This window comes from Hirundo rustica, chromosome Z (genome assembly GCF_015227805.2).
Source record: "Hirundo rustica isolate bHirRus1 chromosome Z, bHirRus1.pri.v3, whole genome shotgun sequence".
Taxonomy (NCBI): Eukaryota; Metazoa; Chordata; class Aves; order Passeriformes; family Hirundinidae; genus Hirundo; species Hirundo rustica.
In genome coordinates, this window is record NC_053488.1 from 7,045,336 (window position 1) to 7,069,770 (window position 24,435).

The following is a 24,435-nucleotide window of genomic DNA, read 5'->3' on the forward strand; positions in this document are numbered from 1 at the left end:
ATCCACAAATGAGCTAGCCTTAATTCAAATGAATGCACTTCCAAGACATACATATTTTTCCATCTGTGCATCTGCCATCTATATCTCTAGTAAGCAAAGCTCCACAGATGTTTAGTTACCTGCATTGGTAACTTAGAATATTTACAATGTTTTTCAAAGGAACAAACAAACAAACAAACAAAAGCAAACAAAAAACACCAAACAAAACCCCCCAAACTCCACAACACCTCTCTGACAACAGCGTGAAATAAAATTAGATCTTACTGTATTTCAGAAAAAATTCTGCTAAACCCAAGAGTTCAGTCAATAAACATTAGCCCCTTACATCAAATGCAGCTTATAAATGATTAAGCTTTAACAATCCCACCCCACTCTAGTAGGTCAGATAAAATCTGCTGCTTCTTAATTGGCAAAATATTTAACCAGTCTGAGTAATCACTTAAGAGAAGTTAACCCCTTGACTCCATGTGTTTAAGGATTAACATTTACAGTGTTCAGAAAATATAAGCCGGTTACTTTAAAAAGTAAATTGTGTTTATTTGCAGCTCATTTCCTTTGATTTGAAAATACATACAATAGCTACTAGCCAACAACAACTCTTACAGAAGTAATTTTTTTAAGATTTACCTTAATTATAAGTAAGAATGTGGTGGTCTGAATTCTATTTCTGATTATTTATGATCCAAAAAACTAATTTAAATTGATTTTCTCAGTTAAAGTCCTTACAATACTACCTAACCAAAAAACAAAACAAAATAAAAGGAAAAAAAAAAAAACCAACAACCCACACCACCCAAACCTCTGAAAAAAATCACCTGGTCAAACATGTGAACTCCACTACTAGAAGAATCTCATTTTCTCAACAAGCAAAGAGCAGATGCTTTTCCCATATTTCTTCAAGATAGGAATACCAATTCTAGAAAGCAAAACTTAAAAAAGAAAACTCATTTCTGAAAATCTCTTTGGAAAAACTATCATGTATTAACACAGCTGCAAAAGCTTTGGTGCTTTTAAAGCAAGCACCAAAAGAAAAAGATATGATAGAGAATAGCTGAATTTTACCTTTAATCCCAGCAGGTTAAAAAAACCCCAAGTTTTTTCCCTTTGATCTATAATAAAAAGCAGTCAGGTACAGCAAGCAGTACGTCTTCCATCGTTTTTTACTGGAGCCATTGGTTTTCAGCTCCCTGGAAATAATCAAGCTTTGAATATGAAGAATGCATCACACTGATAAACAAGGGATGCATCATATGACATACATCCAAAATATTCTAGCAAATAACCATTCCCTTCTTCTGGTAATACTGTGAGTGAAATTTCTAACACAGCTGGTAATCCGGTGTGCAAAGTTAACGTCAAATTGCTCATGCTGTAGAACTGGGAGGAAGCTGTTTTCTGAAATACATCTAATTAGACAATTAGCCTGCCTGCCTGCCCCATGGCACTGACGGCTCAGCAGTCAGCTCTTGGTTGGGCTGGAGACCTTCTTTCACTGGTGCCAGGACTTTCAACATGCACTTTTTTCTGTATCAGAAACCTAGCACCAGCCTTCATCACTAGTCACAGGTGAAAAACCAACGTTCTGATTAAACATGAGATGGCTGTCATGCCTCACATTCCCCAGACTCTCTGAACTTTCATGATTTTTTTCATATAGTTAAGAAGTTACCTAAAACCAGTCATGCTCCTAAGCAAACTGATCAGCAGCGGTAATTCCCAACTCCTAGCTGCAGGCAGCAGCTAAAAGTCTCACAAAATCAGGTTCTTTGAGCCATTTTCTCTGTCCTCCTGGCTCTCTTACTCTCGAGTGGGTCAGCTTCACTAAGATGGGAAAATTCTCCAACTCCTCTCCTGACAGTTCTGTGACCTGGTGGTGAGGACACCTGGAGGTGGTGACTACAGGTGGCTTGGGCTAATCCTGCCCAAAGACTCAGCATTTCCTTGGAGATCTCTGGTTCTTTCTACTGACTCTACAAACACTGAAGGCTCTAGGATCAGGTAACATGAATCAGGTGGCAAATTTTTCAGCACTGCATGGGATTCAAACTTGGAATTGCTTTAAAGCAGCACCCAGCACTTTTATGACTGAATACACTTGTATATCAATTTCTGGCAGAATTTTAAAGCATGCCATTCTGAAAGTAAATTAATGGAAGAAAAATGAGTCAAGGGAAAGATTCAGTTTCCTTTTACATGCATGACTCATTTTAATTATCGTCCTGCAGGCAGATCAGTTAATTGCTAGAAAGAACTGATTATTTACTCCTTTTCTCATTAGGTAAGAGCCATTGCACACTTAGACTGAAAAATCACAACATGAACTAAAAGCAGACCTTGCTTTATATTTCTAGCATTTTTACTTCCTTTATATTTTTAGCCTATTTTCAAACTATATTTTTTGGAAAATATTGGTGCATCTACTTTGCTAAGGCATGTTTTTCTTTTTTAAACATCTAAACTTGTTTTTATGAGCTAATAAAACATTATAGTATCTGTTTTTTAAACTAAGTATCGATGCATCTCTAGAAGTTTATGTTTAAATCAGTGAATTAGGAACACTGTTTCACAGAATAACTCAGTACACAAATTTCTTCAAAGCACTTATCAGATCAAGGGGTTTTTTTTATTTTACTATACTGTAAGATGTCTCAAACTAAACTAATTTTTCATGAAAGGGGGAAAAGGAGAAAAATTTAAGCTGCTTTTTCGGGTTGTGTGATATGCTTCAGAGTTTTTTATGGAACAGCGGAAGTCATGCTAGAAAGAAAAGACAAAAATCAAATCAAGCCCTGGTGACATGGCAAGTGCTCAGCTAATGAAACCATGCCAAAACTAGCACCTATAATTAACATAACATTGGAATGGCAATGATGAAAGCACCAAAAAAGTTATCTTTCATTCTGTCTGAAGGAGTTGTATATTGTGGGTGGAAAGGTATCTTTTTTCTCTAAAGAAATCAGACACATATGTTGTTATTTCAGCCTGGAAATAAGACATGGCAGGTATAAATAATGCAGTCCCCTAGCTGCTATGATTTATTATTGAAGAGTATATTATCAAGAGAAATTATTTGGATTTATGAACAATTACACTTATCTTGAGAATCTTCAAGATTGCATTATTTCAAGAACATATTATTTCATACAGGAGATGCCTCCAAAAAAGAAATCAAACTTGTGAGTGGGCAGAAACCCTAGGCCACTGGTTGCTGGGAAGGTAAGGACTAGCAGGGTCCATCTGGCCAGCTAAATGTGGCAATAACTGCATTGGTGGGGAGGTCACTGCCCTGCAGGAAGGACTACCCCACAAGCTAACAAGGGTAGAAAGTAAAGCCAGGTAGAAAGCACAGGTGACCCTGGCTGACATGGCAGCAGTGTTGTATTTCAACTCCCCCTCTCCCCATGACACATGAAAGCCATTGGCCTCTGCGCAAATACACACAGCTAAAAACATAACTAATCTTCTGACCAACAAGTGAAATGGCTCCTGCACCTGGGTCAGGGCAACCCTGGTACCAACACAGGCTGGGGCACGGACAGGCTGAGAGCAGCCCTGCCCAGGAGGCCCTGGGGGTGTCAGTGGATGAAGAGCTGGACATGATCAGGCAATGTGTACCCACAGCCCAGGATGCCAACCTCTGACTGCATCCAGAGCAGTGTGGGCAGCAGGGCCAGGGAGGGGATTCTGCCCCTCTGCTCTGCTCTGCTGAGACCCCACCTGCAGAGCTGCATCAGCTCTGGGCCCCCAGCACAGGGAGGACAGGGACCTGCTGGAGTGAGTCCAGAGGAGGGACACCAAGATGATCAGAGGACTGGAGCAGCTCTCCTGAGAGGACAGGTGAGAGATCAGGGTTTTTCAGCCAAGAGATGAAAAAGCTCCAGCATGCTCTTTTCATAGCACCTTCTAGTATTTAAGGAGGGCCTACTAGAAAGCTAGAGAGGGACTTTTAGAAGGGCATGTAGTGACAAGACAACGTTTTAGTTTTTTAAACTAAAAGAGGGTAAATTAGACAGAAGGAAGAAGGCTTTAACAATGATGGTAGAACACTGGAGCAGGATGCCCAGAGACATAATGGATTCCCCACTCCTGGAAGCAACTAATACCAGGTTGGATGTATCTCTGAGCAACCTGATCTAGTTGAAGATGTTCCTGCCTATTGTAGGGAGGTTGGACAAGATGACCTTTAAAAGAAACTTCCAACTTAAAGTATTCTATGATTCTATCACACAGATTCACATCTCATCAAACTAGAAAGGCAGAACTGCTACTTAACTCAAGCCATGTAACTTCCCTGAAATAATTCAGCATTGTACCACAGTTTATTTTTCAGTGGTGGAGGGAACTTGATTTTAATACTAATCTTGATTTTAGCACTGACCTTAACTTTCTTAGTGACACCCCGTCTCAGTCCACCATAGATTTTTATGGCTCTTCTCTGGTAACAATCAACACCAACTTTTATACATAGACATTAGCAGGTTATTCCAGTAGCAAATTCATGATTTAAACTCTACTCCTAGACAGAGCACATAATTTTTATTCTCTGAAATTGTGACAGGTCTTTCCTCTTATCCCTGGGTTTTTTCCTCTATGTTGACAACTTATGTTGAGCGGATTATCGGCTGTGACCCTCTTTTCAGAGTTCCCACACTTCCACATGACATGCCCATGGAGTTATTAATATTTCTCATTAGGATGACTTTGACTTCAGAATTTCCAACCTGTCCACATCACCATCTCTTTCTGTTGTCATTCCATACCTGCTGTATGTTACTGGCACAGAAAACATTGACTTTTCCCATCATTGATGATTTTAAATGCTCTTTTTATGATGCAGGTTGAACAAGAATTAATCCAGAAATACATAATGACTCCTCTGCCCTGAAAGTCAGGCTGCCTGACCACAGGGATGCTTTGGAGCCTTGCAAGATCTGGTTTTGTGAGGCTCCAGAGGCTCACATGGGTAATGTGATTTTTGTCACCAATAAAATGATCAGTGAAGAGACAGAAGCTTATCTAGCAATCCAGCTAAACAAGAACAACTCCATATTTAGTTACATTACACAGTTGTCAGCCAGGTCAAAGCTAATGCTTTGATTTTGCTTTGGCTAACTTTGTGACAAAAATGGTGTTGAAAGGTTAAGTACTTCACCTAAACCTATTATACAGCTTTATCCATCAAGTGAACTTGTCACTTCACATAAAAAACAACCTAGAAATTTTCATCAGATGAATTTTCCACAAGCCTGTAACAGCCAGCATTAGTTTTATACACTTATCCTACTGACTGTTTACTCAATCCCACCAAAGACAGCCCCATGTCATACATAAAGCCTGCTTTTTCCAGCATTTCTATCCAGTCCACCCAGCACTGTTTCCCTGGAGGAAGAAGAGTGTGATTTTCAGGGTAGTAGCCACTGCCTGAGGAGTGAAAAACTGCTGCCTACCACAGCTTGATGCACCGAAACTACTGACAATGGGAGCCAGTGACCATTCCCAGTGTATCACTGCCTGCTACCTTCAACCTGCTCTTACCTCCTCAGGTAAGGGCATGCTGACTGCTCAGGGCTGACAGCACAGCCCACTCACACTTCTGTACATCCAGCTGTCTTCCTCACCTCCCCTCCCCAGCAGCCCATAACAAAGCACAGATCCAGCCCATAAGCCCATTGTACAACATTAAGTCATCACATGTAATCTAATAAACTAGAGACAGAACACTTATGTCATATTCTAGTCCCTGAAACTTTTCCAGGAGGGGAAAAGCAAAAAAATGGTGGGAAAGGTGGAGAGGATGGTGATGTAAATAGCGTCAACAGAACAGAGAATTCAACTGCTCAACTTTTCCAAATTTTCTGAATGCACTTTCTTTGGCCTTGGTGATTTTAATGGATTCTGTTTATGGCTGTAGTTATTGGACTGGAGCATAATTTGTTGCAGATTTGTGATAAGAGCTACAGTATCTCATAACAACCCTAATTATAAATATCTTGTTGGTTTTGCTCCTTCATTTACAGTTATGTCATTCATATTAATGCACAGACTGTAATGTGCAGTTCTATTTGCTTCTTATAGAAAAAGCTCAACAGCCCTGAGCACCTGTCCTGATCAGAACAATCAAAGTCAAAGGGCAGAGCTTTAACTTCTCCTAAAGAAGATTTGTAGGTGACTCTTCAGTATCCAAAGACTGAAGTCACCTGTGAAGGGAAATAGAAGGGGACTAAATTCTGAAAACACTGATGACTATCCTCCCCTAATAATTTAAACCACAAATGATTAATGTAAAAACCTACTATTTTTGTAATTTCAGATTTAATACAGACAGTACTGTGTATCCTAGAACAGACATCTGAAATTTAATAGGTGGCACTGGGAAGCATTTTGAGTTGTGTCATGATGAGCAGGGATGCTCTGCAAAGCCCTTAAAATTAAGAATCTACTGCAGAGCTGCATACAACAGCTAAAGACCAGACACTGGTACCCACAAGCCCTCCAGCAACTGTATGCTCTCAAATAATTTACAAAAAACTGGATGTTCTTGCAGAATTTTAGGACAACTGAAAATGGGCACGGAGCAGTTACTGCTGGTGAAGGGCTTTAACTGTGACTGCACCAACTACACTGGACTGGAGTTTTTAATTAAATTTCCAGCACACAATTTCCATTTCTGCACATGCAGAACTAATTTCTTCACATCTATGAGATCCTAAGCATATATACCATGTATGATTTTGATGAGTGGAAACCATACGTTTCAACTCACCTCCTCTTACCCTTCATAATACTTCTCAATTTAAGACAGATTTCTGGGGTACTGCAACATCATCACTGCCAAATGGCTCATCAGTCTTTCAACGCTTCCCAGAAAAGTAATTTTTTTCACTTTTAGATTAACAGATCCACCTAAACTTGAAACACAAATATATAGCTAAAGCCTGTCTACAGTTATTCCTAGTTATTAAAATTTTCAGCACTAGTTCATGTTATAATTGATGTTGCTATTTTCCTAAAGTGTCACTAAGCAGAGTTTTATAAAGGAAAGGAAGATTACATCTCGTCAGTCAGCTTCTGAGATAACTTCAAAAACACCTAAAATTCTCATCAGCAGGAGCTCAACACTGCATTATAGGCCTCCATTCAACACTATTCATCTGTGGACAACATTAAACAGTAATCCCTCCTGAAGAGAAAGAGCAGTAGATAGAACACTCCTAGTGTTATTTAACATACTCCAGTTCCCTTTTGTTTTTTAAAACCCAGGAGGAAAACACTGTCCTGTCACCATAACAACTGCAGTTCTCCCGAAAACATCTGAAAGTGTATCTCAGACAGCTCATGGTGTATCTGTTACACAGGCTTACCATGCTATAAGAACTTGTCTTCAATGCTATATTAAATAAATAAATAGGTTAGTTAAATGAACATAATTAGGCTTTTCTAAATGACTGAAAAATATGCCTGAATATGACTGAAAAATATGTTCACTTGGTACCTCAAGAAAGCCTCCCTGCATGGGACACCCTTCTCCAAAGCTGCCGACATGCAGACTCAGAACATTCTTCTTCTGCCGAAGCCAGACCAACCAAAAAAACACAAAAAAAACAAACAAGACCCACCAAAAAACAAAACAAACAAAAACCCCACAACCAATCCCCCCAAAAAGCCCCTGAAACAACAACAACAAAAAAGTAAAAAAGCCCAACCAAACAAACAAAACAAAAAAAAGCAACCCCCCCCAAACTAAAAGCCCCCAAAACATTTTAAATCCCCAAACACAAAAAACCCCACCCCAACCAAGAACAGATCTCTTAAGTAAATCTCTCTCTCACTATTATCTACACCCATTTCTTTCTCAAATGCTTAACATAAGCTTTATTACTTGACTAAAGGAATAATAAAAACATGCTCTGAGGGACTGATGGGAGTAGGAGATAAAAAAATTCAAGATACTAAAGTGAACATGCACTTTTTTGAAGCAATTATCTTCATTTCAGCTGAAACAAGACAGATGCTCTGTTTAACAAGCATAATTTCAATACAAAAAACAATACTTGAAATTTTACCAAGAAACTGATCACTCAATTCTCTGCTATTCTGTTCCTATCAAAACAAAGTCCAACTTAAAATCTAATTTTCCATCATCCATAATAAAAAGAAAGCAAAGATATTATTGCAGTCTGTTTTAGAATAAAACTGTTAGTTCACAGAATGTGCTTTAAAGTTTCATGTTAAAAAATACCCCTAACTATAAATGAAAGACCAACTGATCCTGTACATGTTTTCCTAATTGCAAAACAATGTCCCTCAGTAATGTTTCAGAATACTGAGGTTTCTTAGAAGCACTTTTTCTCAATAGCAGCCATGCCAGAATATGGACAAGCTCAGGAATTGGTTGCTCTTTTTAAAGTCAAACCATTCAAGCAATTTAAAAAGCCTAACAGTTCAACAACACAATGAATGAAGTAACTGTAAAAAGGGATGAGCTAACCTTGCTCTCACAAACTTTTAATTGTGTCCGTTTTTTGGGCAACATTCATCTTTCTAAAGTATCGATTGTAAATGCACAAACAATAAAGGAAAGCAGACAGAATCACAGAAAGCTTCCTCAAATTATGAAGTAAGCGGGTGCCTCATAACTTCAAAATTCATATTTATCAGGGATAATTAATTTAATAAACCACAATTCCTGGCAGTGTTCCAACCCACCTCTTAAGAAAACTCCAGAAGACTGTACGACTACAAATGCAATTGGTCACTGAGTTATCTGAGAAGTGAGCAGTGAGCAGTACTCATTAATTCATAAGAAGAGATATAGTTATGAGGTTTTGGAAGAGGAATGGAAATACCTCAGCTACTCCTTCTGTTCAAAAAATTTTGCATTAACACTTCCCCATTTTTTAAAGCGGAGATCATATTTGTTTGTTTTGTTTGATCTAGTTCATTGCCTAATGGTTACATTTAAAATTTCCAGTGAATGATTACGTGAACCATCTGACATCACACATGAAAGTTTCCCAGACATGGAGAATGAAAGGGATGAACTATAAACCTACACATCTAAGTATTGCCATGTAGATTCTTCATATTAAAATCAATATTTGGCAAATATTTCCATAACAACTTCTAACACAAATTCAAGAACTAGCAAACTTTAGCACTAATGAAGCTAAAGTTCATCTAAAAACAACACAATCCCCACAGATGGCTCTCAGAAATTGGAGATAGGGAACAGACAGACTGCTCAGTTTAGGATCATGCAAGACTGCTCATTACAGCACTGCTTTCTGAACAAAGCAACCCATTTAATTTTATTGTATCAGACTAATGCAATTTTTTGTATTTGATGGGAAAGAGTTCCAGAGAAAATTACTTTAATACAAAAAATAACACTGACACACAGCCCACGTTTTCTTAATTTCATTATCACCTTGCTTCTTTGACTTAATTTCACCACTGTTCAAAAAGGCCATTGAGAGTAGTTTTGTTTTCCTCATAAATCATCCCACCAACCCTTTGATCCTTTTGACACCTTCTTCTTAATTCCTATGAGTCCATCAACAACTTTTCATAACAGGTACCTTGAAATGCCTGCAATTCCAACAGATGTAATTGTACTCTGAAAAAAAGAACTGTTTATAAAGCAGGAAATAAACACTTTTTCTTTTGTCCCCTTTGTTGATCCCTAGAATATTTTTGCATACAACTGGAACTCATCTTTTTTCATTACTACCTCAAATTCCGATCTTACAGATTTTCCTAGCTTTTAATACTTTTTACATCTCTCAGACCCATTTTCTTTTTAGTTTAAACTGCATAGCTGCATAGTATTAAATAACATATTTAAAGATAAAACTCTATATGTTTCTTCCTCTTACTTAATTTGGGAGGCTTGATGCTGAATGAGGGATGATACTATGATGTCTATATCTGATGATATTTTCTTCACAGATTTAGTTTTCTGCCTGCCAATTATGGTCAAACACTACTTCTCACGTGTCCAATCAATTAAAATTAGGATTGTGGGGTTTTTGTGACATTCAAAATACATCTCAAAAGTTACCAATGCAACAAACAACTACATAATTATAAATATTAAGTATCATAAAAACTGCAACACACAACCATTTGCTTTTGTAATATTTTCCAGACAGTGTACATGTTTAAAAAAATTAACTATTCACATATTCAAACAGCAATATATCTTACGCTGGAACAAACCAACACGTAGGTGGTGAATCTTGCAGCTGAGCTATGTGAAAACATTAGTACACAGAAAAATAAGTGAAAGGGAGCCAAAATATCTCCCCTCTACAGACAGAAACTCATCTAAATATATGAAAAAACATAGTCATTAGGGAATCTAGTTTATCTTCTGTTTCTGAAAGGATATAATAAATAACAGACACAACTACAGTGTGGGCCATGTTCAGGAAATCTGTGAGGTCTCTTGAACCACACACTCCCTCCAGAAAGTCACACATATTAGGGATGAAGCAACTCACCCACCCAGGGCAACGCTCAGATCACTTACATATGGCTGGAAAAGGAGACAAAGAAATTCACCAAATGGTTACCAGCAAGAACTACCAGACTCAACACCAGCTATCCCAGTGGCATTTGAGGATGCAGGAATTGCTACAGGCCTCTTCACAGGCTTGAACTCCCCAATAAGCCAATGCAAACAGGAGAAGTAAAATGATTTTTAGATCAAGCTTTCTGTTGACTGCTTCATTAACTTTTAAAAACTTCAAGATGCAAAAGCCCTCAGAACTACAAAGGTCTCTGAGCCACAGTCAACAACCACAAAAGTGGGTATGGATGATATTGTGCCAGCCAGCAATGCAAAGGAAACCAAGGAAAAGGAAAACCAACTACTTCTTGATCACGTTAAATTACAGAAGAAGGAATATGAAATTTTTCATTCAACAGCTGCTTCTCCTCCAACTGGCTGACAGTTAGGTATGTCTGCCCTTTCCAAAAAAAAAACCCCAACAAAAACAAACAAACTAACTAACTAACTAACTAACAAAAAAACCCCTATCTTCAAAATAAGATAGATTACATAGGAGTCATTCAAAAACTTGGCTCTCAACAGATCCACAGTCCAGGGGGATGGACCAACTACTTAAGCATTTATTCCACTGTGAGGAATAGATGTCCCTTCTGCAGCATATAGACAGTTTCATGCTGACTACGGTAGTCTTCTGCTTTGAATCTTAATTTCAGTCAAATGAAAACACACACACACAAATAAAAACAACTAAAATAAACTATGCATGAGAAAAGAAAGATTTAGAGATTAAAATCAGCCTCTACTCACTAACAACAATGCTGAGCAGCAACATTCATTCCTCTCTTGGTTCACAGACGAAGACTATACTACATTACTAAACCGTTAATGGTGTACACATGTTAAAACTACAGAAACACACAATTTGAACTGGTTAAATTCAGAGCTACAAGGACATAGAACTCATCCAGGATAAAATAATTAATTTAGAGTTATATGCAAAACCAGAACAGTGGTGTACAGCAAAGGGACTTTATCAAGTTGCCATTTGTGAGCAGCAGACAGGAGAGGCAGGTGGATCTATCTGTTGTTCCTTAAGCAGGACACCAGCTTCGCTGCAAGATCAGCACAAAGACTATTTCTGTCATCATGTAATGAGATAAATGGAAATTAATAGATACACTCTTTGCTTCTCTCAAGCAAAATCAATTAGCCTGTGGCTATCCAAAGACAAAAGAATGCTCCCCGTCCTGAGCAAAGAAGCTCACAAAGCAGGGTCACTGGGGCAAGAGATCTGCAGGTTTTGCCAGGAGGAGCCCAGATTTTGGAGTTTGTCTGTTGAGCCCTAATATCCACCCTTGCACTGTCACTTGGACCTTCTGCCTTCTCCTCTCTTTGTGACTACAGTGCCCCATGCAGAGGACTCTTCAAGACATCTCTGTATATTAAGCCCTGTTAAATGCTTGTTTGTTCCTACTTAATGTAATGAATCTTTTGTTAGTCTTACAAATTACAGATCCTTTAGAGAAAGCAAATGTTTGACCATACCTGCTTCCTCTTTAAATAAGAAGACACACAGTGATTTCCAAGCTTCTGAGGCTATGCTGAAAACCACAGGAACCAAACTCAAAAACAAGCTTCTGCTTTCTAAAAAAGAAACTTCTTATTTCTGAGAATTTGACTGAAGAAGGACACATAATGGGTCTAAGACAGCCCACAAAAAGTAAGTAGCAGATAATTTTGTTTCCCCCCAGACTGCAAACCACTTCACCATACACGGGGACTATAAGTGCTCATTCCCCAATTATCAATTTCCTCCTTTGAGTAGCAACATCTGAAGACCTTTGGAGAGAATGTGGAGTATATTACACTTCTACAAAGTTGTTTATACATATACTGCTCTCTTCAGCTGATAAATGATGCCTCGACCCAAACAGACAAGAATCTGATATACTAGATTTTAATTAACCGGTGCTTCTAATTAGCATTTCACATTATCAGATACAGAAGAACACAACAGAGTAATGACAGCACTGATAATGATCAGTTTTTGTTCAGTCTTTCCAGTAAAGGAAGGTACATCAGAAAGAGAGAGATTTGTTTTCCAAATTGTTTGGTTTGACTCAAATCTGAACTTTTCCATCCTGATTTCAATGAATATCTGAAGTCAATGAACAATCAATTTTGATAGCTACCTGGATACAATGCACTTTTTTTTTTCCGTTTTTTTTTTTTTTCTTTTTCAGCATAACTCAATAGCAAAAGACTAAATGGAGAAAAACCATTATATTCTTTTGTTTACTATTTTCACAGATCAAATCTAAAGTATGAGCCTCTCCCATACATTCCCCAAATCTCTGGCAAAGAACCTTGCAGTTTTCTTCAGCTAAATGATAGTTAGATACCCAAACAGTAGCTTCATGTTACCTGGAACACTTGTAAACATTATCAGTTAAAGACAGCTCAGTCTTTCTCTGCCCATACAGGAGAGGTGTTTTAGCCCAATAGAAGAGCTGGAAAATTTTACTGCCTAAACAGAATAGTTTCCTTTATCAGTTCCAAAATGCCCAGCTGTGATGCTGTTGACTGTGACTAACTGAATTTGGCACAGCTTTAATAATCCTTCAGAAAAGAGAATTCTATTTGCTCTATGCAAGTACATCATCAGTTCAAATATTTGCAGGTATCAAATGATATTTGAACAAAAGAATCCTTCTAGAGTGTCCTACTGTCTTAAAGTAGTCAGAAAACAATTTTGCTGTACTAATATTAATGAATGTTAGCTTGGTGTGTAGAGATCAAAGTAGTTACTATATACAAATATCCTAACAATAACAGAACAGCACTCACAGTTATTTACAACAAACTTCATCAGTCTCACCTACGCAAACCAAAAGGTTGCTTTCCCATTCCCCCCTCCAAAGCCACAGATTTCAAATAAAGCCCACTCTGGTACATGAAGCAAAGTGTACGGAGTCAAAGTATGATCAATTTACCCCAATAGCAGGTGTAGTTACAGACTACAGAGGCTCGGGAAGGAACTTACTAACACCTGCATGATCCTTGCCTCTTCATCCCAGCCTCTACTGGTTTTATTCAGCACTAGATAAATCTGGGAACTCAACCACCAGTAACACAGAACAGCCTAACACCTGGTATAAAACACCCTCACCGCCACTATGATCACTGCACAGAGTTTCCACCTCCTGGCAAAACTGCTTTTCCTCATGCCCCAAACCACTGAGAGGGGGAATGTAAAATTGTTTATTTGGTATTACAAGAATAGAGGAAACATTTATGGGGTAAAACATGGAGCAGCCTAAGAGTCTTGAGGGAAAACCCTTAATATAACCCCCATACTCACTCTGGAAAACCCAGCCAAAATGAGGTAAACTTATTAATACATGAAGAGTAAAGAAGACACATACAAGAAGAGTAAAGAAGGCATGTGCAACACATGGCTGTGTCTTCATTAGTGCCAGATTACCATTTGGTACATTACCATTTTGTATGATCACTATGCAATATGAATTTATGCCCGAGCCAGTGCAGACATAAGCACATTTCTGTTAAGTTTGCCTGAGTTCAGGATGCTGCATTCAAGCCAATTTCACATCAGCTGAAAAAGTACAAACAATATCTGTTCAGGTATTGTCACAGTCACAGAGAGATGGGCAACACCTGACAGAGCAGAAAACCTACTAGTATAAGGTTAATCTTAAAACTGGGGATGAAATGTTATATTTACATGAGACATTTGCATCATGTGATTATGGGCTTTGATCAACCCAAAAGCGCCCTAAAAACGTTCCATTGAATCAACAATCTAAATCAAGCCAGTAAATCAGTGTCTGCAGGGTAAAGAGTAACACAGCATCCTCCTCCATCTATACTGCTCTGTCCTCATCAGTGGCATAAAGGCTTTCAGCTCTGCAGGGAATCTCATGTCGTATGTGTTCATGTAAGCAGTGAAAATGTATCTACAGTAGAGGGGAGATGGGCAAAAAACCAAAAAAAATTCATATTAAATAGAATTTCACACACACGTAGGACAAAATAAATCAGAAAAGCTAAGTTAGGATTACAGACATAGCTGCTTAGATTGCCTAAATGAGACAATATGTATTATCTCATCTGGCAGTTTAGCATGACTGAAATGAAACATAATTTGCAGTTGACGCCAACTGGCAGGAGACAAATGCTCATGGTAATCTTTGTGTTTTATTAAGAAAGTTCTTCTGTCTTAAATTACACAGGAAATGGATTGGAGGCTTTTGGTCTAAAAAGTACAAGGGTTGCAGATGCTACCCTGAGCTGTTAACTCATAGAAAAATGGGTCTTGAGTTTTTACAATTTAAAAGGACAAATCTAAAATTATGCCAGGTCAAATCTTCTACTCAGTACCTCTGTCTCCAAGCGCAGCCAAAAGCAGATGTCTGGGGAAGAGCATGAGAATAGTGTAATCGTTTAGTCATACTTTCCCCAAATACGCTTGTCTCCAATAATTTGCAGCTCAGGGACTTTCAAAGCCAGAGGTCATGCTTATGTATTTAACAATCTCTTAGAGACTATCTTTCCATGATTTTTTTTTTTTAAATTAATTCAGAAAATTCCAGTTTCACTTCAAATTGGTATAGATTTTCAGTATCTACAACATTCTGTGGAGTTACACCACTTAAAATGGGCATGACAAAGTTCCTCTTTCTGCTATTCCAAACCCAACACCTGCTAGTTTCATTTTCATGCTCATTAGCTCTTGTACTGGGAGAGAAAATGAACAACTTATCCCTAAGCCGCTCACCACACCATTCATGTTTTTATAAAAGTGTCATCACATGCCAGTTGTCTCTTCTCCTCACCAATTTAACCGCTGAAGAGAGTCACAGTGCTGAAAAGAATATCCTCATTGTGTCAGTAAGTCTGAAGAGGATACCGTTCTGTTTTATTTTACATCATTAGAGCCTCAAGACAAATATATTCTTAACTGGACAAACAAAATAGACGAGAAGTAATGAAAGGTAACCCAAAGAAAAGCAACAAAAATAACTGGTGTACAAAACCCAGCACCTGTGATGTGAAAAAAAGCAGATTAAAATCTACTACAGGAAAGGTATGAATTGGGACACATACAAAGGAAGTTTTCACATCATGATAATGTAGGGGAGACCACTGAGTTCCTGAGAACAAGTCACAGATGACAGATACAGATGATCTTAATCTGAGGCAGAAGAATGGGGTAGATTACACCACAGTGTCTCTTCTAGTCCTATCCTTGTCAGATTTTCTTGGGATGTCAGGTGGAAGCTCTTCCTCTCAATGATTTAACAACGACAAAATTAAAAAGGGGGACGTTAAAGGGAGCTACTGGATTGGTTGCCCTGGAAAAAAAAGAAGATACAACCTGCTCACAAATGAATTATTTATTGAGACCCTCTCCTTGCCCAACTCCAAGAAGCCTGTGGAAAGAATGAAGGACCACCAGCCATGAGCTGGAGACATTTTGCTGAAAATGTGGACTTCTATTCTCTGACCTTGCCTGGACATTCTTTAAATCTGGTTGGGAAGCAGAGGCATACCACACAGAGTACAGAGCACATGAATATGTGAGACAGTCCTAATGCACTCTTAAGGGTTGTTTATCTACTGTTCAATGTATGCAATGAGAAACAGAAAAAAAAGGTAAACTGTTGACACAGGCTGGTCAAGCACCAAAAAATTAGAATACTCCTAAAACTCTGTTTTAGACAGGACTTTCACTCTTTCACATTAACATGTACCATTCTTGCAGTAACCAAGCTCAAGAAAGGCTGGATATTTCTGGTCTCCAAATTCAGCTGCAATAAAAGGCAAGCTCTAATTCAAGCTGTCAGGGCTGTCATGGAATGCAGTCTGGGCCACTTAGATGTAAAGATTGGTAAGGTAACTGCACTGATCTTATGCAGTCATGATCATGACTAATGATTGAACATGTATACACAACACAAACCTCATCCACACTTCTGCAAACTGGGTACCTCTAAATGATCTACCATCTTAGCAGCGCAATCAGCTGGGCAGTCCATGGAGTATATTACACGCCAGCTGTCATGTACTGTGTCTAGCAGCACCTTTAAAAGCCCTAAAACAGAGAAAAATGAGACCTTTGCTAACTCCTTAAAGGTAAACCATAGCAGAGAAAAACTAGCTGGAAAAAAATCAGAAGACACAGAGCGACAAAGATGTAAGAAGAGATATAAGAATGCATGAAATTTTTACTATTATGCCAAATTTATCCCACCACTTAGGCTGAACTCAACTTTCTAAGAGCACAGAAACAGATCCACAAATATGACTGAATATAAAATTAAAATATATGCTACTATTTTCAACATGCAAAATAAAAGAATATATTGCCATATTTAAACTAGAATTTACATTTAAAATTTTCTTGTACACTTGAAATTGCTCAGACCTGCTTCTGCAAAATAACATTCAGGTTTTATCAGCTGGCTATTTTGAAGCAGAGGTACAATTTGTAACTCTATTGTCACGATGACCATGTATACCTGCTGCCTTATTTTCTGGGAAAAGTTTTGTTAGAAGACTGTAAGAACTAGACTATTTGCACAAGATATGCTCCAATATTTATTCATATTTCAAGTATAATTCAGTATGCATTATTCATCAGTACTAGAGAGTTGTGCAGAAAGTTGCTGCCATTCTTTGCACACTGAACTTTGTTGAGATACTCTGTACAAATATTGCTTTAGCTGTCACGACTGTGACTCACTCTCCCTTGTGGGGATGGGGAAAAGAATCAGAAGAAGGAAAATTATAAAACTCATCACACTTTATTAGGTAAAGCAAAGGCATGCACATAAGCAAAGCAAAACAGGGAATTCAACCGATGCTTCACATGAGCGGGCCAGCGTTCATCCATCGCCACAACAGCAGGGCTCCATCACAGGTAACAGTGACTTGGGACGACAAACGCCCTCACTGCAATCCTCTTCTTCTTCTTCTTCCCCCAGCTTTACTGCTGAGCACAATGTGTGCTCAGGGTGTAAAACATCCCTGGGGTCTGCTGTGGTCACCTATCTTGGCTGCATCTCCTTCCGACTTCTTGTTTGCCCCAGTCTACTTGCTATCAGAGCATGAGAAGCTGAAAAGTCCAGGACTTCGTGTGACTACAGCTCAGCAACAACAAAAACATCATTCTGGTATCAATATTAGTCTCATAATAAACCCAAAACACAGGAATGCATCAGCTGTTATGGAGGAAAACAACTCTCAATTCAACTGAAACCAGAACGTCAATAATAAATAATAAACTCTTAATATCTGACAGAATATGTATTCTTATCTGCATCACCTTCTCTTTTACGGGTACTTTAACTGCAGGAACAGTAACTATATTTACAACGCTGTGTGTATATATATATACACACACACACACAACACACACATATATATTCTATATATATATATGACTTAATAAACATTAAATAAAAAACACCACCCCTTTATATGAAAGAACTTTTGGCACAGCCTTCCCTCCACACACTATTTGCAGATGATGTATCGAAGTAATAGGCACATGCTAAGAGACAAAACAAGAGTACATAACCATCCATAACCACTGAAGGCAAATGTATCTACCAACATATAATACTGGTGCATTATCACCATCACACACTTTAGTGATGAGGTCAAGTTTAGACAAATGATAGTTCAATGAAAAGTCCGAAAAACCTGTTTAGAATGATCCCAGACATAAGCCTTGCAAGCTGCAATTCACTGACCTGTGTAAACTGATTTGGCTTTCAGATAATCTCCCAGTGAATACTATTGCAAAATCTATAAACACAGATGGCACCAACTGGCACCCTATAAGCAATCTCAGCAGAAGATCAAATAAATACAGAGACTGAATTTATCTTCCCACATCACAGGTGATTCTTTCCAAACAGGTTTAAGGGATTATCATTGAAAGCTGAACCAAGAAAGCTCTGGCACAGCTAGCCAAAGTCTCAACCACCCGGCGAAGTCACACTGCTCAAATGAAGCAGAGTTAAAAACTGTATGGCTTTTAATAAAGTAATGCAACATCCAGTTCAGACCAGGCTCTGGTTATAATTGCTACAATTACCATATTGACCATTTCTATTAGCAGTAAACTCACAGGATTTTCTCTGAAAGCACCCTTACAGAAAAAGCTACTTGGGATCAAAAGGAATGAAAAAGATGACAAGCCACAGTCAAACTTCAAGGTAAGTATCAATTGTATATTACTTTATCCACAAAACGTACGCCTGTTAATCTGGAACGGAATGACAGCAATTAGTACTTACTGCTGAATTTTAGGAATTATGTACAAGAAATCACACAAAGTATGCAATGGTGCATGCAACTCTAAAGCTACTACTTTAATTAAAATCCAAGCCATATACATCAGTAAGATGTAAGATACCACATAGAACGCATCAGTTCGAAAATACCTTCACCATCTTTAAGATGACAGTGTTAAGACAAAGAAATCTGAAATAGAGCAGTGACACAAATGACAAAGGAGATTGTACAGCTGCTTCATCTATTCTTTCTTAGCACTAGAAGCTGTTAAAGGTGAAAAAAAAAAATCAGCTAAAATAAGCCTTCCTTGTGTGCTTGGGTTCATCTATTATAGCGCTCTCACTGGCTGCATCACAAAATTATGCTTTCTCCAAGACATTTTTTGTTCCTTTTATAGGATTTCATTCTCACAGTTTATCATTTAGTTCCTGTGTTTTCAACATGGGCTTCAGACAAACCCTTAAAGAAACTCCAACCAACAACATGTAAACCAAAATGCACAAGAAATATTTTAGGGAACAAATTGCTGCAGCATTTCTCTCATGCATCAATGTCTTAAATATTCTGGATTCTCCTTTGAAGAGCCCACATCAATTTTAACTATAGAGCTCCAAGCTGAAGACAGTATGATTATGCAAATCAGAAGACAACGAAAACTGGAGAAATTAATCTTTAGCAACACACCATATTTTGGGGGGGGGGGGGTGGGGGGGTGGGGGGGTGGTGTGTTTGTTTGGTTTTTGTTTGTTTTTGTTTGTTTGGGGTGGTTTGTTTTTGTTTTGGTTTTTTTTTCCTGAATTTTTCAATGACATTAGTGAATCAAAAACTGGAACCTATTGATTATGTGAACAGCACAACAGTCTCTAAATATCTTTTGCTGTGATTTATTTGTACTCAGTCATGAATACTGTAACTGTTCAGCTGCTATATATATTGCCACAGTTCAGAATTTCAGGTACATTCCCAATCCACTCGCATAGATCAGGTACATTTGCAGTCAGCTGTTTGCCATTGCAGCATATTTATAATTTAATTACTTTTCCACTGTGTGTTTAGTTTCCTTTGGAATTACCTTCCACAAAAATGTCTTTTAGGAAAATACTTCTAGGAAAATTGATTACTCTCTGATTAACTGATGTTGAAATACTTATCCATGTTAATGTCTCAACTGCTAGAATTGTTAGGAGAAACAAAGGCAAATTAAAAAGTAATTAAGACCTCAGATCTGCTTTTTTTTTTTTTCCCCCAAATGCATCACCTTCTGTCAGCAGTATAACATGAAAACAGCACTTTACTTACAAAACAGGAAAATAGTACTTGTCCAGACAGCTTTCACAGTATCTGGCCACATCTCCTGAGCAATTTTAAAAGGCGAGGGATAACAATACTATTTTTTTAATCTGGGCTTTACAAATGCCCTACATTCAGCTTTATTCCAATTCAGCCGTATGTAGGACAGTGATTTTGGAAGACTACATCCTGTTAGTTCCACTTTCCCAGGGCAGATTTTAGGCACCACAACTCAGGAGAATCCTGCCAATTTTCAAGAATGCTGGAAAGCCAGAAGGAAGAAATAATCTAAGCAAAAGTCTTTGGTATTATTTTAACAGACTTGTCAACGACAATCACATCAGCAATTGTCTTTGCAACAAAAAAGGGCTCTGAGGATCAGTAACACCTTCGAGCCGCTTTCCACCTCTACCCTTCCCAAACGAGTTCAAAATGCCGACACCCCAAAATGATTTATCCTGTAGGAAAAAAGCAGAGAAATGGGAACCCCTGAGAGGGAACAGAGGCAGTGAAAACACAGAGAAAGCAGGACAAAGGAAGACACAGAAAGCCCTTGTTCACAGGGAAGGAATGGGGACATAAAAGAGTTTCTCTTATTGCCACCAGCAGTGAGAAGCTGAGCACTGCTCTCGTCCCCACAGGCTGGATGGTGTGAAGGGTCAGCCAACAAGAGGAGCTGTGTGTGCTTGTGCCTGGGCATGTACACGCGTGTGTGCGTAGGAGGTGAGGACAGTGAGGGACAGTGGAGCAGCCATCCTCACCCTCACACTTCAAGCTCTAGCAAACAGCCCCGAGGCAAACAGCAGCTTCACCAGGGGCTACTCCTGTGTGGAGAGACTCTTGAAACAAGTTGGGTTTAAGATGCTGAGGGTAAAATTCCTGGAAACTGAAGGTTTTTTTGCCTGTAGTGGACAACTATAAATGTTACATTAGCTAGGAGCTGCCATCCTGTGTTCAACACATCCCCTTGTTGCAACCACCACTTCTCTTTTACTGGGGAGCCCTCCAATGGGTATTCAATGCCTAACAAAGAAGAATCTTCTGGAAACACCAGTTCTGATGAATAATAATTCTGTTCTCCAAAACACTCAGGAAAATAACGAATCCTCCTCTCCATGTAATTATCGGAACAGCAATGTCTGCACCATATGGAAAATAAAACAACAGGTTTCTTGCCGGGTTGCCAGCTATAGAGTCACCTGCAGCTCACTCAGGTTCTGCTGATGCAATAACATGTAGCAGTTAATAAGTCATTGTCCTACTGTATTACAGAGCACCACAAGCAATCTTCACAGCTACAAGCTAGAACATGAAAAAGGATCATGGCAATTATGGGCTTCCTTTCAGCCTCTGCCAGCAGTACTTCTGATCCTAACTTACCAGCCCAGCACAAGCAAGAGTGTCTTAGAAGATGTGGAGGAACTATGCTTTGATTAAATGAGTAACAAAAGTAGCTGTAACATTCTTACACAGCAATGCTGCATCCATTCCCAGAGATTTACAGTCCTGAAAGAAAATGACACACTACTACTACTTGCCTGACGTGTGGGTACATCATCATACAAACATTTCCCAGAATGCTTAATAAAAACAGATGATTAACTAAAAAAAAAAAAAAAAAAAAAAAAAGATAAAGTGGGCAATTTCCTACATACTGATTAAACCCATAAATCCATGACTCAGAGGGAGAAATCCTGTGAAGAAAGCAACAACGTGATTAAAGCTGGAGTGGCTGCAACTAGCCCATGGAATGAAAAACTGAGCAATGGTCCCATGAAACTGTGTTTGAGATAAACTCTGTCATTAACAACTGCCTTAACAGTCTGCCTATACCCTGACCTAACAAGGCATGAACATGGATAAAATACCCAAGAAGGTCCCAGAGATTAATTTGGATTATATTTTGCAGTATATTTTATTCAGAAAAATAAAACAGAATGTCACTGGCCTTTCCCAATTAGCCACTCTTTGTGCACAGCGTAAATTTAGGTCTCTGTGAATTACTAGAAGGACTATAAGGTTTCTGTGACCAAAGCAAACCCATGAAAACAACGGGGCCCCTTCCAGGTATGAGCTTGAGCAGTCAGAACCCACTGCAGGACTGGGACCAAGCAGACACCTTCATTAAGGGATCTGTAATGGAGCCTAAAAATGTTTCCCCAAGAAAGCCAAACCTTGTAATTAACATATATAATATTTTCTTCTGGATGAGGTCAGCTGGAGCTTTGTAATTGCGCTCATTTATTCCTACTAACACATCTCTCATTAGGATGCGCACACTTGCAGCGTCGTGTCTGCTTCGTTCTGGCTTGGTATAAACTCACTATGATGGTGCAACGCTGCTGCTCTGCCACCAGGTACTGGGAGCGTGTGCACTTGTCTGGACATGGCACTGCCAGCCCATACTGTTTTACTTGATGCTGCTCCAGTGCGCCCACAACTTCTGAATTATGGGATCCAACCTCACCGGTGTGCTACTGAGCGCCTTTGGAATGACACCTTAACTACCAAAAAACGGGTGCACCCGTAACCTGTGTCACCTGCTTCATGCCCTTCCTTGAAGGGCTGTAAAACCCCAAACACATACACACATCCTTCAAAAACTGGTCCCAGAAACACGACGAGTATTAAGAAGTGGTCAGCGATGTGAAGGCACCCAGATGAGCTTTGAACCCTCGCTCCCTGAGGCAGCTCGAGGAGAGCCCAGAAGCTCCGCGCCCGCGGGGAGAGACTGCAGGTGCCCCGCCCAGGGGCAGCCCGACTCCCGCTGCCCGTCCCGCACGAAGCCGACCGGGGCCCCCCGACGGGCGGTGCCCTCCCGTCCCCGCCCCGCTCCCGACGGCGCGGAGGGAGCGCGGCCGCCCCGCGGTGCCGGACGTGTGCGCGGAGCGCGGCCGCGTCCCGCCCGCGGGCCGGAGAGAGCCGCGTCCCGCCGGGAGCGGCTGCTCGGCAGGACCGCCGTGCTGCAGGGAGGGAGGGAGGGGAACGGGAAGGAGGCAGCGAGGGAAGGAGGGAGCGAGGGAAGGAGGCAGCGAGGGAAGGAGGCAGCCCGGCGGCCGCGGGCGCCTCGCCGGGTCGCGCCCTGGGTCCCCGAGGGAAAAGCGCCCGGGCGCCCTCCCGCTCCGCCGCTGCCCCGGCTGTCGCCGGGCGGTTCTGGCTGGCGCCACGGCCCCGGTCCCTGTCGCCACCTCCGCGCCGTGCCCCGTCCCGCCGCGGCTTCTCCTCGGCCTGTCCCTAAAGCTGCAGCCCCGGCCCGGGGAGGAGCAGCAGCCCGGCCGCCGCTCGGGCAATGAATGGAAGCGCAGCCAGCGGTCCCCGTCGTCCCCGCCCGTCCTCCCAAGCCCGCACAACTTCAGCGGTGCCGCTGCCTCACCTCTGCCGGGCAGAGGCGGTTTCTCCGCGCTGGGGCTCCGCTCTCGCCGCCGCCTCCGGCCCGCGCCCCGCCGGGCTCACCCTCCTCCGCTCCCGCCGCGACCATGCACCGAGGGAGGAGGAATGGGATCCCGGCGAGGCCGACCCGGCCGCCCCCAGCCGGAGGGAGGGAGCCGCGGCGAGGGGCGGGGAGGGACGGGCCGCGGGCGCCCTGCCCTGCCCAGGACCGGCCCCCTCACACTGACGTCCCCCTCTCCCACACCGCCGGCCCTGGGGAAGCGCCCGGAGCGGGGCCGGGCGAGAGCCGGGCCCGGGCGTGGAGGCTGAGCGGCCGTGGACAGGCCGGCGTGCCCCGGTCGATATCGCAGCCGGGAGAGGGGCTTTGGAAAGAGCCCAAAGAACCGCTGCCCCGCCGTCCCGGCGTCTGAGTAACCGAGGGTTCTCCATCTGCCCCGTCCGGCGGAGAACGGGCTGAGCAGCACGACTGGCAGCGTCAGGCCCGGCACTGCCCTAGTGCACTTCGCATCAGTCTGCCCCGCCGCACCTGGCCGCGGTGGACGCTCTGGATGGAAAGCAGGAATGGTAAACAGCAACTCCTCCTGTCTCCGAAAATTCCTCTTGGTGTAGATCTTGGGAAATAAAATTTACATTGCAAGAGAATGTCTAAAAAGTCTACAATGCTTCTGCTTTCAAATTTTTTCCCCTTAGAACAATTAATTTCCCACAGATAGCCCCTTAAAATCATATTTAACACTCTTCCAGTTTCAAAGCAACACTCTTGATGACCCGTGCTTTTCCAGAAATTTGTAATTTTTAAAGTATCTTGAGATGTCTAATGCCAAGCGGTGATACTCAATTAAAGCATCTGCAGGGAAAATGAAAGTTTAGGCTTGGACATGTCCCTGCATTCCTCTGCTATCCCCCCATTGTTGCAC

General features: G+C 40.7%; 1 protein-coding gene across 2 annotated transcripts in view; it reads right to left on the reverse strand.

Annotated features, from left to right (window-relative positions):
• The window catches only part of LHFPL2 (LHFPL tetraspan subfamily member 2), a 117,807-nt gene extending 94,260 nt beyond the window's left edge, over positions 1–23,547 (reverse strand). For both annotated transcript variants that reach the window (XM_058424089.1, XM_040090207.2), the window contains exon 1: positions 23,502–23,547. The gene's annotated coding sequence lies outside the window, so the exon portion shown is untranslated. The remainder of the gene's footprint in view (positions 1–23,501) is intronic.
• Positions 23,548–24,435: the final 888 nt, after the last annotated feature.